Source organism: Bubalus bubalis, chromosome 11, assembly GCF_019923935.1.
Source record: "Bubalus bubalis isolate 160015118507 breed Murrah chromosome 11, NDDB_SH_1, whole genome shotgun sequence".
Lineage (NCBI taxonomy): Eukaryota > Metazoa > Chordata > Mammalia > Artiodactyla > Bovidae > Bubalus > Bubalus bubalis.
This window is the reverse complement of record NC_059167.1, coordinates 35,075,366-35,094,217: the sequence shown is the minus strand read 5'-3', so window position 1 is coordinate 35,094,217 and position 18,852 is coordinate 35,075,366. Positions and strand designations below refer to the sequence as shown.

The 18,852-nt window shown below is 40.1% G+C and overlaps 1 non-coding gene across 1 annotated transcript; it reads right to left on the bottom strand.

The window, feature by feature from the left end:
- Window positions 1-5,851: 5,851 nt before the first annotated feature.
- Window positions 5,852-5,912, bottom strand: LOC112577858. Its single transcript, XR_003102060.1, has one exon. It is a non-coding gene; the product is annotated as a U7 small nuclear RNA (small nuclear RNA).
- Between the last annotated feature and the right edge of the window lie 12,940 nt (window positions 5,913-18,852).

Genomic DNA, 18,852 nt, shown 5'->3' with positions numbered 1-18,852 from the left:
AACCACTGATGTGTTCTCAATCACTGTAGTTTTGTCTTTCTGAGAATGTCATATAAATGAAATCATACAGAACATAAATTTTTGGCACTGGCTGCTTTTTAAAAAAATTCAATTGGAATATAGGTGATTTACAATGTTGTGTTACTTTCAGGTGTACAGCAAAGTGATTCAGTTATATGTATACATGTATTAATTCTTTTTCAGATTCTTTACCCATATCAGTTCAGTTCAGTTTAGTTGCTCACTCATGCCTGACTCTTTGCGACCCCATGGACTGAAGCACTCCAGGCCCCAGGCCTCCCTGTCCATCACCAACTCCCAGAGTTTACTCAAACTTTACCCATATAGATTATTACTTATAATACCATATAGGATATTGAGTAGAGGTCCCTGTGCTATGCAGTGGGTCCTTGTTGGTTATCTATTTTACATATAGTAATGTGTGGATGTTAATGCCAAGCTTCTAATTTATACCTTCCCCCCATGTTTTCCCTTTGGAAACTAAGTTTGTTTTTGAAATCTTTTATTCCTCTTCTGCTTTGTATCATATTTTAAATTACACATGTAGGTGATATCATATGATATTTGTCTTTCTCTGTCTGACTTCACTTATTTTGCTCTTTTTTATGGCTGAGTAATAGTCGTGTGTGTGTTTCGCATCTTCTTTAGCTAGTTCTATTTTTCTCCATACTGTTCTCCATAGTGGTTGTATCAATTTATATTTCCATCAACTGTGTAGGAGGGTTCCTTTTTCTCTGTACCCTCTCCAGCATTTATTGTTTGTAGACCTTTTGATGATAGCCATATTGACCAGTGTGAGGTAATACCTCATTATAGTTTTTATTTGTGTTTCTCTGATAAGTAGTGAAGTGTTTTTCATGTGCTTTTTTGGCCATCTGCATGTCTTCTTTGGAGAAATGTCTATTTATATCTTCTGCCTATTTTTTGACTGGGTTTTTTGACATAGAATTGCATGAGCTATTTGCATATTTTGGAGTCAGTCCATTGACCGTGATTGACTTTTGTGAGGTGACCTTATATTCTGAGGACTTGCTAATGTACTTATTCTTTTTTTTTTTTTTCCCAGACTGCTTAAGCTTTTATGTAGACAATTGCATTATGTATGAATAGTGAAGTTTTCTTTCTTTCTTTCTATTTGGTATGTCTTTTATTTCTGTTTATTGCCAGTTGCACTTAACAAGACTTGCTGATATTGAAAATGGTTGGTGAGAGTGGACATCCTTGCCTTGTTCCCTGTATTGGAGATAAAATATTCAGTTTACATTATTAAGTATAATATTAGTTATAGGTTTTTTGTAGATACCTTTTATCAAGTTGAGGAAGTTCTCTTGTAGATCTAGTTTGCTCAGAGTTTTTGTCATAATGGATGTTGATTTTTTTCAAATGTTTTTTCTGCATCAATTGCTTATGATCATATGTTTTTTTTATAATGCTAATATTGTGGATTGCATGATTGAGTTTTAAACATGAGCTCATGTTTTAAACATTCCCTGGATAAACCCCACTTGGTTGTGGTGTATTATTCCTTTTATGTATTGTTAGATGCGATGTGCTGACATTTTGTTAAGGATTTTTGCATCTATGTTCATAAGTAATATTGTTCTTATTTTCTTTTCTTTTATTCTTATAATCTAGTTTGGGATCAGGATAATGACTTCTGGTCTCATAAAATGAGGTTGGATAGGTTTTTGTGTTTCTATTTTCTGAAAGAGTTTTATAGAATTTGTATGATTTCTTTTGAAAAATTAGTTAATTTTTGTTGAGGTATAATTGATAATATAATTTAATTATATAACAATAATATAATAATATATTATGTAATATCAAGTATAATATAAATTATATTAGTTTCAGATATATAACATAATGATTCACTATTTATATACACTGTAAAATGATCACCATAATAAGCTACCATCCATCACTATACACATGACAAAAGTTCTTTTTTCTTGTGAGAACTTTTAATATTTACTTTCTTAGGAACTTTCAAACAAGTTTGTACCTTTTTCCTTCTTCAACTATTTTGCCCACTTCCGCATCCACCTTGCTTTCTGGCAACTGCCAGTCTGCTTTTTATATCTGTAAACTTGGTTATAATGTTGTTGTTGCTGTTTTTTTAGGTTCCACATGCTAGATCAGATCATATGATATTTTTCTTTCTCTGACCTACTTCACTTTGCATAAGTCCTCAGTGCCCATCCATGTTTTACAGATGGCAGGATTCCACTCTTCTTTATGGCTGAGTGGTAGTCCTTTGTGTGTGTGGGCGTGTGTGTCTTCTTCATCCATTCCTCCACTGATGGGCACTGAGCTTGTTTCCATATCTTGGCTACTGAAAATAATACCACAACACATACATGATTTCTTTTTTTTTAATGTTTGCGAGAATTCACCACAGAAGACATATGGGTCTGAAGATTTTTTTTCAGGTATTTATTAATCAGTTACTTAATCATTTTAGAACTATTCAGGTTTTATCTATTGCATCCTGTATGATTTTTGCCCCAGGAAATATTGTTAATGTTTGAAGAGTTTTCACACTTTTAAATTTAATAATTATAATAGCAGTTGATTTAGTGGCCACTTGATATTTTCTTTTTTCATACCTAATCTATAATCTTATAACAATTCTTCAAGGTTAAGTAATTTTCTTCACCTTATAGCTGAATAAAACTGAGACTTAGGCACTCGCCCTCTGTGGTGGCCCACACTCTGTGGAGAGCGCTTCTCTCTGAATCTGGATAAATCCACTTCTTACCTATGGAAAAGAAACCAGAACAAAAACTGAGAATTAAAGGAATGTAAATGACTTGCTCAAAGTCGCCTTAATGCTAACGAGAGAGGTCAGAAGACCAACCTCCATTTAGCTCCCAAACCTACATTCTTTCCATGGCAACTTGCACAGATTTAGCATGTATAACTTCTAGATACAGGATTTTACTAATTGTCATTGCTATTGATATGAAATATGAAATTACCTGACTGTTAAAATGATCAATGTAAAACACATTTTGTATCGTGGCAGATAATCCATTCCCCCTCAGCTTCATGCTTTGTGTAGGAAAGACTTTTTAAAAATCCTTGTGACAAGGAAACTCATAAGTCACAACACTTTACTTAAGGGTCTCTGAGCATCTCTCCCCAACTGTAAGTAATACCACACTACTTGCTTGGACCTGCTACAGATAGTTTAGTTATATTTGATCACTCTCTCTTTCTCTTGCTCCAGATGGTGTATCTGAGTCTCTTGAGCCTCATTGTTGTATTGGGATTGTATGTTGATGCAATAGTCTATTGTTTCCATTTTTATAAAGTCATAAAGTTCCATAAAAGATTGGATGGTATACATTTGCTTTTGATGTTGTTAAGTCTTAGGACTTTGCAAGGGATGTTTTATAGTGTCTGCTGTATTTATCAAGTAAACCGTGTTACCACCCACTTGCTGTTTGTGCTGTGTATTCAAGCTCTAGGAGATGCTTCAGCTACACACACTGTGGGTTCTACATTTCCCAGGAACTTTTTAGGCTATGCAGTTGAGATGGTCCTTTAAGCCACTTAGATTCATGCATCCATTTTATTTTGCTGGTGATAATCAGGAGATTACATTTATCATGAGGCATATATTTTGATGTGATCATCTGAATATGTTCTGCCTTCTTTAAAAATAGTGTTTTAGATGTTAGCAGAGAGAAAAGAAACTAGCATTTGTTGAGTATGTACTATAAGAGAATTACTTTATACATATTAACTTCAATAATCCTCTCAATGAGTCTGAAAAATAGGTACTTTTATATCTTATTTCATAGATTATTTAATTCATGCCCAGACAGATTAAATGATTTATGCAAGGCTATATAGGTTAGAATTGGGGGAACTGACACCTAGTTCAAACTGTATGACTCTAGATTCCATAAGCAGTTATAGCAGTATATCTGCTCTGCCATTTTTTCTCAGTGCTGGTTGTCGTCAACCATGTATCTCTAGAAAAATTCTGCCTTTTTCATTTTTTTAGCATCTGACTTAAAGTTTTACTTCTACTCCATAATAATAACACCCAACAATGGCTAAATAGTGTAACGATGAATAGTACAGGCTTTGGAGCCAGGACTCTCTCCATTCAGACTCCAGCTCTGCTATTTATTAGTTGTATAACTTTGGGCAAATTATTTAACTTCTCTTTGCTTGAGTTTCCTCATTCAGTAATAATTGTAGTTACCTCAGAGGCTTGCTATGAGGACTAAATGAGTTAATATTTGGAAGGATCTTGGAACAGTGCCTTGCACATTGTGAGTGCTATACATGTGATTGAAATTTGGGGGGTAAAAAAATTTTCTTTAATGATTGCAGATTATTCTTTCATTTGGATGTGATATTTTATTTAATCTCCCGTTAGATGTTGGACACAAAGTTGATTTCAGGATTTTGTGTTAGCACATATTGTTACAATGAACATCTCTATCTGCATTTGAGTTTTTTCTGGGCTTAGAATTACTATGTCAAATGACCAAACACTTAAAAAATTCCTTAAATATACAAATAGGCTAATATTTTCAAAGAAACTCACAAAAAATTACAAGCAAAAATCACAGATAGAAATGTAAAAAGAAAACAATCAAGTTCCCAAGAGGTAGGTTTTTAAAAAAAAATAATGGAATTTTCATTTTGAGATAATTATAGATTCACATGACTGGCTAAGAAATAGTACAGAGATCCTGTGTACAATTTGCTCAATTTCTCCCAATGGTAACATTTTATAAAACAATTTTACATTATCACAACTAGGATATTTCACTGATGCAATGAAATTGTATCAATTGATATTTCGTTTTCTTTTCAAGGAAAAGAACATTTTTATCACCACAAGAATCCCTCATGGTGCCCTCCTCTCTCGGCAACAACTGACCTGTTCATCATGTCCATAATTCTGTTATTTCAAGAATGTTATATAAATAAAACCGCAAAATCTGTGGTTTGGGATTGTTCTTTTTTCCCCCCCCACCTAGCATAACTCCCTGGAGACTCATCTGAGCCATGTGTGTCCATAGTCTGTCCTTTTCATTGTTGAGTAGTGTTCCATGGTATGGATGTACCACATTTGTTCAGTGATTATCTGGTGAAAGACATCTGAGTTGTTTCCAGTTTTTGGTCATTATGAATAAAGCTGTTACGACCATTGGCACGCAGATGTTGTTGTGAACATAAATTTTAATTATCTGGGAGAAATGTCCAAGAGTGTCATTGCTGGATTGTATGGTAGTCATATTTTTGTTTTGTGTGGAGCTGCCAGATTGTTTTCCAGAGTTTTATTTTTTGTTCTCAGCAGCAATCTATGGATGATCCAGTTTTATGCATTCTTGACAGAATTTGGTGCTGCTATTGTTTTTCATTTTAGCCACTTTGAAAGGTGTGTGGTGATTTATCATTGGAGTTTTAATTTGCATTCCCCTAATGGATAAGGCTGTTGAACATCTTTTCATGTGCTTACTTGCCATCTATATATTCTCTTTGGTGACATGTTATTAATGCTTTTTTCTCATTTCCTAATTAGATTGTTTGTTTTTTAATGTTGAGTTTTTATATATTCTAGATTCTAGTCTTTTGTTGAATATGTGGATTGCATGTATTTTTTCCTAGTTTGTGGCTTATCTTTTCATCCTTTTAAGATCTTTTGCATAGCAAAATTGAAAGTTTTGGATGAGGTCTAATTTATCAGTTTTTCCTTTTATAGATTATATTTTTGTAGACTTCTTTATTTAGTCCTACATCCCCCAATTTTTCTCCAGTTTTTTTTCTAAAAGTTATAGTTCACATTTATTTTTTTTTCCTGAGGGGTCTTCTGATAAAGACCAGAAACCTACTAGACCAATTCTAGAAGAGCTATAACACTTAAATTTGAGTTATACATTTAGTCTGTGATTCATTTTGAGATAATTTTTTATAAGGAGGGAGGAGGGTTCAGGATGGGAAACACATGTATACCTGTGGCGGATTCATTTTGATATTTGGCAAATCTAATACAGTTATGTAAAGTTTAAAAATAAAATAAAATTAAAAAAAAAAAAAAAAAGAGTATATGAAAGAAAGAATAGGTGGTCAGCCCCACAGAAATGGACTTCAATGATTAGCACTTACAACATGTGGGGGGGGGCATGTTTCAATAGTTCTTGTTTTTGTTACTGAGTAGTATGGATGTACCTTGTACATCCTTGTATGGATGTACCACTTTATGCTCTTCACTTATTGTAGGGCATCTGAATCATCTCTAGCTTTTGCTTGAGAATAGAGCTATTATGCGGAGAAGGCGATGGCACCCCACTCCAGTACTCTTGCCTGGAAAATCCCATGGATGGAGGAGCCTGGTAGGCTGCAGTCCATGGGGTTGTGAAGAGTCGGACCCAACTCAGCGACTTCGCTTTCACTTTTCACTTTCATGCATTGGAGAAGGAAATGGCAACCCACTCCAGTGTTCTTGCCTGGAGAATCCCAAGGACAGGGGAGCCTGGTGGGCTGCCGTCTATGGGGTCGCACAGAGTCGGACACGACTGAAGCGACTTAGCAGCAGCAATTATTTTTAAAATATGCCTTCATTAGTCTCCTTCTCCCTCTGTCCCTCACCCAAAGCCTGAAATCCAGAAGTAATATTTTCCTTGTTTTTTTAAACTTACAATTATGTAAAGTTTAAAAATAAAATAAAATTAAAAAAAAATAAAAATAAACTCCAATTCAAGATATAACAGCATTACTGGAAAAAGGCACAGTGGTAAAGAATCCGCCTCCCAATGCAGGAGATGCAAGAGATATGGGTTCAATCCCTGGGTTGGGAAGATCCCCTGGAGTAAGAAATGACAACCCACTCCAGTATTCTTGCCTGGAAAGTTCCATGGACAGAGGAACCTGGAGGGCTACAGTCTATGGGGTCCCAAAGAGTCAGACACAACTGAATGAATGAACATGCATTGTGTAATTCCACCCTTGGCAATGATATATTAGAATTTTAAGAGATGTTAGCCATTTGAAGCTCATGTCTAAATGTGGTCCGGTCTTGACCCATGTGTTAATCACAACAGAATGTTTTTTAGCATTCACATAGAGCATCATGGGGGTGGTTAGCTATCCTACTGGCTTTTAGGACCTGCTAATATCTTCACCCCATTAGCATGAACTTCTGCTCAAATTCCAAGTCAGATAGAATGAAGCAAATAAACCCAAAAGCCATGTCCTGCACTGATGCGGCTGAGCTATCCTGATTATATGCTCTTTGAGATGTATCTTTGATTCCTGTGTTGACTGATGCTGGGCTGGCATCATGAGTGTAAGGATTTTCATTTCTCTGAAGCATTACCTTTTTGAGGGGGCAAAATTGCTAAGTAATTAACAGTGTGAGTCCAGGGCACACAGCCTGGGTTTGAAATCCAGCTATGTGGGTATTAGATGTGGGAACTTGGGGAAGTTCTGCCACCTCTCTTGTACTCAGGTTTATCATTTGTCAAATGGGGGTAAGGATAATATTTACTTCATACAGTTGTTATCATGATTAAATGAGATAATGTGTAAAGCATCTAGAAAAATGTTTAGTATATAGTAAACGTTCAGTACCTCGTCATCATCACTATCATGGAGCACGTATTGGAGTCAGGAGAATCTCAGGGCCCATTCTCTCCCTTAAGAGCCATTGACTTCCTCACAACCTTGGCTCTCCTTTTTTGTGTCATGTAAGGCTCCTCAGTTCCACCCCACAACTCTCACCTTCCAGGAGCTCTGCTGAATACACTAATTTTGGGCCCCTCCACTCTCTGCATTGGATGCTGGGGGTGTTGCTCACTCCTGTCTCAGGGCTGGTAGGCAAACAGAAGCCAGTTGACCAACCTGCAAGGTATGCCCTTAGGTCTCCTCCACTGCCTGCCAGCCCCTCTGCTCCATCTCCTCTGCACAGAAAGGGGGCCTCACAGGCCACAGGCCTGGGCTCAGCTCTCACCTTGCAGGTCTCTAAACCCTGGTATTCTTCCAGGGCAGAGGGGAGCTGTTTCCTGCCCCCGGCACCCACCACCTCGCTCTTTTTCAGCTTCTTCTGCAGGTCTTTTCTCTCTACCCAATCCAGACTCATTGCCCATGGTACCTCCTTCAACTCAGGGACCTGGGTTTTCTCTACACACAGCAGGGAGCTTTCTGCACATACATGGATTGGCAGCACTTCCCAGAGCTTCTACCAGATCCTCTAAATCCCACTAGCCTGCAATTCCTTAAGGCTGAAGCGTGTTAATCTTCATGTCCTGCTAAGACCCAGAAAAGTGCCTCTCTGTAGTGTATCAATATTTATTAAATGAATGCTTGAATAAATGATGAATTTCTAGAGAGCACTGGAGGTGGGGGAAATGCCCTGCTAACACGGGTTCTTGCTACCTCCCAGGCATCAGCCTTCTGTTAGAAAGTTGGCCCATAATCCTTGCAGCACTCTTCGGCTGCTGATTTTCCAACTGTGGCTTTACACCTGTTTCATTTTACAATATTTATTGGGAAAGCACTTTAGCTGCTTATTATAGTCAGATATCATCCATGGCAAGCCATTTTCCTTGAATTAGCCCAGTGAGAAATATTTCTAAAGGCGTTAAATGAAATCATCCAGACATTTCCCATGGCCAGCTGGACCCGGCAGCCAGTTCAGTCCCCTGGCTTGAATACAGAGCGGAATGTGTTTTTAGTCTACTCCAAGCAGCAAACTGCTACTAATTCTCACACTAATAAATGAGGCTTTAGCAAATTCTCCTAAGCAAAAGCAACAGGAGAATTTACAACTGTGCTTTCAGTAAATTAAATGAGATAATGCAGTGCCTGGCACATAGTAAGCAGCCAGTAAGTGCTAACTGTTATGTCTCTGGACAACACTACCGAGAATTGTTGCAGAAAATATAACTAAAAAGATGGGGGCTGATAGGGAAAATATTTTCAAAGGTTAGTAAAAAGTAAGGTCATTTAAGGGCTTCCCTGGTGGCTCAGACGGTAAAGCGTCTGCCTGCCATGCGGGAGACCTGGGTTTGATTCCTGGGTCGGGAAGATCCCCTGGAGAAAGAAATGGCAATCCACTCCAGCACTCTTGCCTGGAAAATCCCATGGACGGAGGAGCCTGATAGGCTACAGTCCATGGGGTCGCAAAGAGTCGGACATGACTGAGCAACTTCACTTTCACTTTCAAGGTCATTTAAATAATTATTTCCTTGAAGTTAGGAATAAAGAAGACAATGCTGAAAAAAGAAAATCATTTAATAAAAATTAAAAGGATGAAAATAGAGTTAGGAGATTGCTAGAAAGCTAATAGGCAACGTGCATTTTATAACATGTATTTAAAAACATGAATTACATGCACTTACCCTGGAAAATTTCACTCACTTAATCAAATCACATTGTCACAAACTGCTGTTACAAAAATTTTGAGATACACCAAAACAGCAACACCAACAAGGTAGAAGTAGAAAACTGTGCTTACATCCTTACATAATCATTTCAAAGGGTTTTGGGTAAATGCAGAAATCCTCACTGAAACTTGAATTTACAAAACACGTGCTGCATAGCTCTGTGATTCCATCCTGGCTGTCCTGAAATGACGCCTGTGACGCTATCAACATGCCTGAACACATGGGACTTGCATAGGGAAACTCCTTAACTCCAAGATCAGGATCCTTTTCCCGAAATACCTATTCCTGGCTTCCTGATGCCACTCTTTCTTTGCTTTTGTTGTTCAAGATGAAAATATTGATTTTAACCAGACTGAAACTAGTTACCAGCTCTGCTTTTACTAATGCCTTTTCAAAGTACTGCTTTATTCCCATTAATTTTGGATGTTCCTGTTTTTCATAACTTGAGTTTATAAGCCTGAAAATGGAATTTTATAGCACGATGCTTCTTGATGATTACCTTTTATTCCTGGGTGAGCAGAAGGCTGATTCTCACCCAGCCTGTGATCAGGAGAGGTGATCTTGGTGGAAGAAAAATATAATGTGATTTTAGCAGCCAGCCATACTGGGTCATTAGTTGAAAAGGAGATATGACCCAAGGTTTTCTTTTTCCTAATTAAAAAATGTTTATTTTTTAAAAACCACTTTATTGAGGTATGATTGACTTGTAAAAAATCGTACATATTTATTGTATACAGCTTGATGAGTTTGAGGATAAATCACTTTCAAAGCCACAGACATATTCATCACCTTCTGGAAGGGGCTAATTTTATTTTGCTTCCTTTATTATTACTGCTATTAATATTATTATCTTGTGTGTACTTGTGTGTGGTAAGAGTGCTGAAGATGCATCCTCTTAGAAATTTTTAGGTACTGTTGGCTGTAAGCACTATGCTGGAGAGTAGATCTCCTGGATGATGTTCTATTAGAGCAAGACTGGTGGGCAATCCAAGGGGGAGAGAGGTTAACCACAGCACAGAATTCCTGACGGAGCCCGCTTTAAAGGTGGCTATGAGATAGTGCCAGCTGACACCGTGGGGAGCAGAGCAGCGAGCACACTGGGGGAAAGCTGCTCGGATGAGTGGGGGCTGCGAGACACGATGGTGCGGAGCCGACCTTGTCGTGAGTTCGAGTCAGCAGTAGGGCAGGATGGCATCCCCCCACCTCCATCTAAGAAAAAGTGGCAGTATTTCACTCTAGCAAAAAGCTAGGAATAAATCATACTTTTGCTTTAAAAGTATACCTCTGAAGTAGTTGGAGGAAGTTTTCAATAAATACATCCTGAACAGAGGCAGTTGTCATAAAAACAAGATCATTAGAACACTTGTCTAGGTAACTTACTCAGAGTGTAAAAAAAAGCCTAGTTTCCTCCCTGAATTTATGGCTAGCCAGAGCCAATTACAGTTATATTTTCTAACCCATAGAAAAAAATCAGTAACTTTTTTTTAAATAAGAGAAACTTAGTTTTAAATAAATAAACAATGGCAACAGAAATCCACAAGCATTTTTTTCCATAAGCACTTTTTTTCAGATGTTGGCAAAAACAATAGCAACAAAAATTTTATAAGTGAATAAACAATAAATAAATAAACAATGGCAGCAAAAATTCACAAGCATTTTTTTCAGATGTTGGCAATAAAAAAGCAGTATTTTTTAATGAAAATAAAAGACTTTTATGGTTTATCTCAGTGGATTAAAATTAACATGAACTTACATTTTTGACACAGTCTATCATAGCAACATATTTAGCACAAACAACTTTCTTCCTTTGGATTTAGAAGCAGTGCTTAAACAGAACCACTAATTGACATTTTGTGAAAAATAATTTATGGTACATTTTATTCTCTTATTGCTATCAAACTGATTTAAAATAATGAGGCTCATGAAAGGATATGACCTGGACCATCAAATGTACTTATTAGAGTTGTTTGTTAAATCATGATGGGGAAATTCTCACCTCTTAATAAGTGTAAGACAGTGCAATACAAAGCAGGGTGGAGATGGGGTATGGCTCATCTCCTGGTAGTGCTTAGCTCTCTCTCTCTCTCTCTCTCTGTCTGTCCAGATGTCAGGAAACAGTGTTTTTGAATGCCCAACCTCCCTCTCCTGCTATTAGAATCTAATCTGGCATCCAGACCCAGTGAAGTCACTGTCAGAGTAGAAACAAGATCCTATCCAAGGATCCTATCTGAATTCTAACAGACCCAGAACATAGCACCAGCATCCCCAGGATTACCAAAGTCAAGGGCTAGGCAGGAAATGCCCCTCTTGGGGCCACATTGGCGTAGAACCTCATCTATGTATGTATGTATTCATCCATTCTTGTGTTTGTTCATCCCTCAGTGTGCCTTGAGCATCTACAATGCCCTGTCTAGGAACTCAGTGTGAACTCCAGAGTGAACAGAGCAGATGTGGTCTCCACCCTCACGGAGCTGGAAGACGTGAAGAGGAATGTGCTTGATGCTTTGATGTGGGAGGCTAGAGTACACTGAGAGCTCTAAATTCTGGGAACACAGAGCAGAGAGGAAGACACCAAAGATGGGGGACTCTGGACGCCACAGAGGATGGGGAGGCAGGTGACAGAACATCTGGATTCCCTAAGAGAATTATAAACCCAGCTGGATGGTGTTTTACTGATCACAGGCACTGCTATCAGGAGCATTCTGGGCCAAGGAAGTACTAGTCACTGCAACCTCAAGAGCTATAGGGGTGCTAAAAGCCCTGTGGAATGAGCAGGGACTGGGGCAGGGGGAAGAGGCTGCCAGAGCTGGGACTTCTGAGATCAAGGTCAATTGGCTGAGACTATAGCCGACCTGTCTCCAGTTGGGATAATCAGACAGCTACTCTAGGCTTGCAAATATCTGTCTTTAATAGTATATACCCAAGGGTGCAATGCAAGACGTCAACATATAGCCTCCTTTTAAATGTGTTAACTCGGGCAGCCCTACACTGGTTGAATTGCATGGGAGCCCCACACTTTTCTGGGATGGCCACCATGGTGGTATACAGTGGGTGCTCTCATGGGTGAATTTTGCTCATTATCTGAACAAAAAGACCAAGATAGCTAGTTGTACTTCCAGAGCCTCTGTTCAGAGGGCAGGCAGTACCTGCCACATCACTGAAGTCCCAATTAGGATCCAGCAGATCAGCAAGGGAGGGGCATCTGAGAATCCTTCTTGTCACCATAATGTCACATAACCTCTGTCCTTTCCAGTCATACAGCTGGACACTTTTATTAGTGAGAAGGTGTGGGAGAGCAATGAATAGGAGAGATTAAGTGAAAAGGCAGAGTAACCAGAGATCAAATTGCCAACATCTGTTGGATCATAGAAAAAGCAAGAGAATTCCAGAAAAAATCTACTTCTGCTTCATTGATGACACTAAAGTCTGAGACTCTGTGGATCACAACAAACTGGAAAATTCTTTAAGAGATGGGAATACCAGACCACCTTACCTGCCTCCTGAGAAATCTGTATGCAGGTCAAGAAGCAACAGTTAGAACTGGACATGGAACAACAGACTGATTCAAAATTAGGAAAGGAGTGTGTCAAGGCTGTATATTGTCACCCTGCTTATTTAACTTACATGCAGAATAATACATCATGCGAAATGCCAGGCTGGATGAAGCACAAGCTGGAATCAAGATTGCTGGGAGAAACATCAATAACCTCAGATATGCAGATGATACTACCTTCATGGCAAAAAGCCAAGAGGAACTAAAGAACCTCCTGATGAAAGTGAGAAAGTGAAAAAGCTGGCTTAAAACTCATGGCATCCAGTCCCATCACTTCATAGCAAATAGATGGGGAAACAATGGAAACAGTGAGAGACTTTATTGGGCTCCAAATCACTGCAGTTGGTGACTGAAGCCATGAAATCGCTCTTTGGAAGAAAAGCTATGACAAACCTATATAGCATATTAAAAAGCAGAGACATTGCTTTGCTGACAAAGGTCTATCTAGTCAAAGCTATGGTTTTTCCAGTAGTCATGTATGGATGTGAGAGTTGGACCATAAAGAAGGCTGAGCATCAGAGAATTGATGCTTTTGAACTGTGGTATTGGAGAAGCCTCTTGAGAGTCCCTTGGACTGCAAGGAGAGCAAACCAGTCAATCCTAAAGGAAATCAACCCTTAATATTCATTGGAAGGACTGATGCTGAAGCTGAAGCTCCAATACTTTGGCCACCTGATGCGAAGAGCCAACTCATTAGAAAAGACACTGAGGCTGTGAAAGATTGAAAGCAGGAGAAGAAGGGGATGACAGAGAACGAGATAGTTGGGTGGCATCACCAACTCAATGGGCATGAGTTTGGGCAAGCTCGGGGAGATGGTGAAGATAGGGAAGCCTGGTGTGCTGCAGCCCATGAGATCACAAAGAGTCAGACATGACTGAGTGACTGAACAACAACAACGAAGTGTTTTGCCTAGAAAAAATATTATCCTTTGAGGATTGTTCACATTGTAGAATTATACTAAGATTGTAGAATTGGGCAAAATTATTTTTTCTCCACTAGCTGATGAAAGGTTCCACTTATGACCCATAAAGAAGTTTTATTTCTTTGTATGTATGAGTATGGTTAAGTGATTTTTGACTCTCATAATTTGTATTAATATAATGGAATTTTATGCATCTAGTTCAAATAATGATTTAAGTCTATATTTAATAACTTAGAAAGCTGTCCACAATACATGAGAGTGAAAAAAATGCAAATCACAAAATTTTAAGTGTGCTTTGATTCTATTTACGTAAAATTATATGTGTCTACTCATGCAAAAAAAAATGTCTGAAGAGGGGCTCACCAAAATATTAACATGGGTTGTGACACCAAGTACCTTTTTTTTCACTTTCCCCTTCATGCTTTTCTGAATTGAATTAATATATTTCTTTATTGAGAAATGTTTTGTTTTTATTGAAGCTATTTTAAATCTAAGAACAAAACAAAACAAATTCTAGTAGTTTTTGGGAGTTAGATCATCCTTTACTAAACTTCTTCCATGTTATTCTTCTGCTTGATTAAGAAGCCAAAATCCTTTTGAGAGATGGATTGTCTAGTTGAGCAGTTTGTAGAAACAGCATTCTCTCACTGAGATGCTACCTGACAACTTCCTACAGTCAAGCATGCTTCAGTTCAGTTCAGTTCAGTCGCTCAGTTGTGTCCGACTCTTTGCGACCTCATGCATCGCAGAACACCAGGCCTCTCTGTCCATCACCAACTCCCAGAGTTCACTCAAACTCATGTCCATCGAGTCGGTGATGCCATCCAGCCATCTCATCCTCTGTCGTCCCCTTCTCCTCCTGCCCCCTATCCCTCCCAGCATCAGGGTCTTTTCCACTTCGCATGAGGTGGCCAAAGTATTGGAGTCCTTCAAAGGACTGAAGCATCAGTCCTTCCAATGAATATTAAGGGTTTATTTCCTTTAGGATGGACTGGTTGGACCTCCTTGCAGTCCAAGGGACTCTCAAGAGACTTCTCCAACACCACAGTTCAAAAACATCAATTCTTCGGCGCTCAGCTTTCTTCACAGTCCAACTCACACATCCATACATGACCACTAGAAAAACCATAGCCTTGACTAGACGGACCTTTGTTGGCAAAGTAACAGGTAACTGCAATTTCTCTGTATAAAGAAATGATCCTTCTTCTCTGACATTGTTATGGCAAACACTCCAAGAGTCCATGGGGACCCTGCCCCTTCCCATGCACTAGGGACTCCTCAGAGATACAAAGGGGTAAAAATAACTCATGAAAGTTGTCGATATTTTAATTTTTTAAAGTGTAGGATAAAAGCTAAATCATCAGAGGAAGAGGTGAGGATATGAAGAGCACAGCTCTTTGGGTCAAGAGTGACACTGGAGTATATATCTTAGCTCATTCATGTTTATCATTGGGAATTTGGAGGTCAGTGTCAGAACATAATCTTTCCAATGAAAATTGCATACCAAGCTGTCAGCAGCTGGTGTATCAGAAAGCCTTCCCGGAGCTGGTGGTACAACACAAAGACCTAGTCAGAAACAGGGTGGAATTAAACATGTGAAAATACCATTCTTTCCTCTCTAGGCCTGAGTAGCCAACAGCACATTTATTGAGTGAGAAGGAATCCTTGTAGACCCTATACAGCTTGCCAGCTTATATCCTAAAGTTACAGGATATTGGAAGGAAATTGTTTTTTAATCTAAAATGTGTTTAGAGTTCCTAAATTTGGTTTAGCATTTTATGATTGAATTTTTTTGAGGAGTCAAGGAGCTTCTGGGTCCTGACTATATTTTGGGCATATTGAGAACTATTTCAGAACAAATGTCTGCTTTGGGCGGTTCAGACATAAGTCCTGGCTCATTCTGCAACCTCATACTCTTCCATACTTTCCATTTTGGGCTCGACCCCAGCTGCACCAGGACCCAACCACACTCCTTTGCTGTTCCTCAAACACACCAAGCATGCTCTGATTTCAAGGTGTGTTTCCTTTCTTTCCTCTTCCTACATCTTCTCAGCTCAAACATTACCAAGCAGAGTGGACTTCCCCATAAAGATAGCGCCCCATTCCTGACCCAGGTACTCTGATGGCCCCTTTACTCTGCTTTATTTTACATATAGCACTTATCCCATCCTGATATATTGCATGTGTGTGTGCTGTTTGTCTACTCCCACCAGAGTGTCAGCTCCGTGAACATAAGTACTGTCTGTTTCGTTCACTACTGTTTCCCTGGTATCAGCAATGCCTGGCACATAGTGGATACTTAATAACATTTTGTTGAATGAAAGAAGGAATGCTTGAATTCAATTTCCCCAATGGACATGTTCCTGGGCAATTGTGTATAAATTAATTATTATAAATGGAACATGATTTTTATTGAGATATAGTTGATTTACAATATTGTGTTAATTTCTGGTGGAACACATTTTAAATGCATTGCTACTGCTACTGCTAAGTCACTTCAGTCGTGTCCGACTCTGTGCGACCCCATAGATGGCAGCCCACCAGGCTCCCCCGTCCCCGGGATTCTCCAGGCAAGAATGCTGCCTTAGGAGAAAGCTATTGTTCAAACGAATCCTATCTTTCATCAATCCTATAAAGGGGATTTGAATTCCTACTTGGCCTTTTGTTTAGACCTACATTTTAGAGTTAGACTTTTCTTCAAGCAAGATCTCCCTATATATGGCTATATGCATGATGGAGAACATTCCAAAGGCCATCCAGGCTCATCTGGGCTTTCTGCACAGATGATCAGAATAGTGGTCACTTTTCCTAGGTTTGTTTATTGGTACCTAAAGAAGACCAGCAGAACTGAAGGGCTTGCAAAATAGTAGTTGGAAGGAGGGATAATATGAAAATATTAACAACCAGTATTGTTCTCATCCCCTGCTGTGTTAACCCTTTAGTTGATGGGCCCTGGGAGTTGACACAGGGTGGCACGTGCTGGTGTCTCTACGCTGATCATCAGCTCCACGGGAAGGAGTTTGCAGAGACTGCTTAGGCAATAAGCAGGTAGATTTCATTCTTCAGTGTCAAAGCCACACAGCCCCACTTGGCTGTAGGGATCTTCCTGGCATGGGCTGGGAGCACCTGGCCTGGGCCTGCACTTGGTGGGTGCTTAATTAACATCTGATCAATGAATTCATTATCTGAGAGAACTTGGTGAGAAAACCTAACTTGAAAGTGTTTTTTTCATCTGTGGAGGTGTTTTATCACTGGCACAGTTAGGGCTTTCTCACAATAGCAGCATGGGAGGCCCAGTTCTTTCTTCCAGTCACCAAAAGAGGGTAAGAATAAGGTCTGGGTGGGACAGAGCCAGGTTTTGTGGGACCAGAGCTGTTCACACAGTGGGTGGCCCTGAGAGGAAGAACAGGAAATTAGGCCCAAGGTCTGGGAAGCAGGGTTGAAGCTTATATATCAGGAGTTTGATGGTTGATCTCCTTCTGGGGCCGGGTGTTCTGCACCCTCTGGGATCCAGCTTTATCGAGGACTCTCGGGCTGGGCTCACTGAGGACCTGCTTGCAAGAACAGAGTGCTCCCTGGGAAAAAACCTGTTCTAAGGGAGGGTCTGTGTGCTCAGTCTTTCAGTTGTGTCTGACTCTTTGCCACCCCATAGAGTGTAGCTTGCCAGGCTCCTCTGTCCATGGGAGCCTCAGGCAAGAATACTGCAGTGGGTTGCCATTTCCTTCTCCAGGGGATTGTCCTGACCCAGGGATTGAACCTGTACCTCCTGCGTCTCCTGCATCACAGGTGGATCCTTTACTCACTGAGCCATCGGGGAAGGGTCAGGCCTATTAATAACAATGCCTGAGTTATCAGAGAACTGATTCTGAGAAGAGTATGAGGGCTTTTCCTCAGAACTGGCTCCTGTCTGGCTCTGTATAGTATTAATATTGCAGCTCAGAGCAGCACTCCTGGTACCCAAAGGTTAAGTGCAAAACGTGCCAGGGGAGGTGTCCTCCTACCTCTGTTAGAAGAGAGCTTCAGTGCCCAGATGCTGCTGCACAAAGGTGGGCACAGCTTGGCGCTGCCCCAGGACTCCAGTCCAGTTGCCGTCTCCTCACCTCACAGGCAGCAGTGGAGGCTGATGGATTTTACATTAACAATCCCACTTGCCTTTCATGAAGCCCACATGTATGTGCTGGATGGCTTTATGGACATTCCTTCTAATTCTTACAGGAACCCTTGCAAGGGAAGTATTGTTGACTTCACTTACAGGTGTAGGAGGATGGCGTATCTGCTCAGGAGACACTCAGTTCACAAAGGCAATATAAACCCTTTTCTCCAGCTGATTTGAGCTTCCTAATGCATCCCCAGCCTGCGGGGTAGCACGAAACGGAGCCTTACCAATTAATAACACCTCAGTCCCTTCTGGTTTATAGCCTCTTTTCTGTTTCAATAGTCAGGGTTTTCTAAGTTGAATTCGCTATCAGGGATGTTTTAATTAGTCTCTTTTGGATGGCTCATTCTCCCTCAGTGAACGTGTGCTCTTGCTGCATTTCTCACGTCCCCCATTCCCCAAAGACGGTCCTGGGTATTGGCAGGACTCACTGGGATTCCACAGTCACGGGATGGGGCTTCCAGGCACTTGTTGCTCTGCTACTGGGCTGGCTGACCAGAGAGGGTCCATGGGGCCTGTCTGGTCTTCCAGGGTCATATGAGTCTCACATGGCTGAGGTCTGATCGTCTGTACTGTTGTGAAGTCTGTAGGGGGTGATCACCTGTCTGTACTGAGGCTCATGGAAATTTCGAGAATGCCATACATGGGCCATGGGGGGCCTGGAGAGCAACCTCAGGCTGCCTTCCATGGGAGGACACTGCACTGACTCGTCGCTCTCCCCGCCTCTCTTATCCTGATCCCTGGGCTCCAAAGGGCCATGGCTTCCTCTGCTTCTCAGCCAGCGGT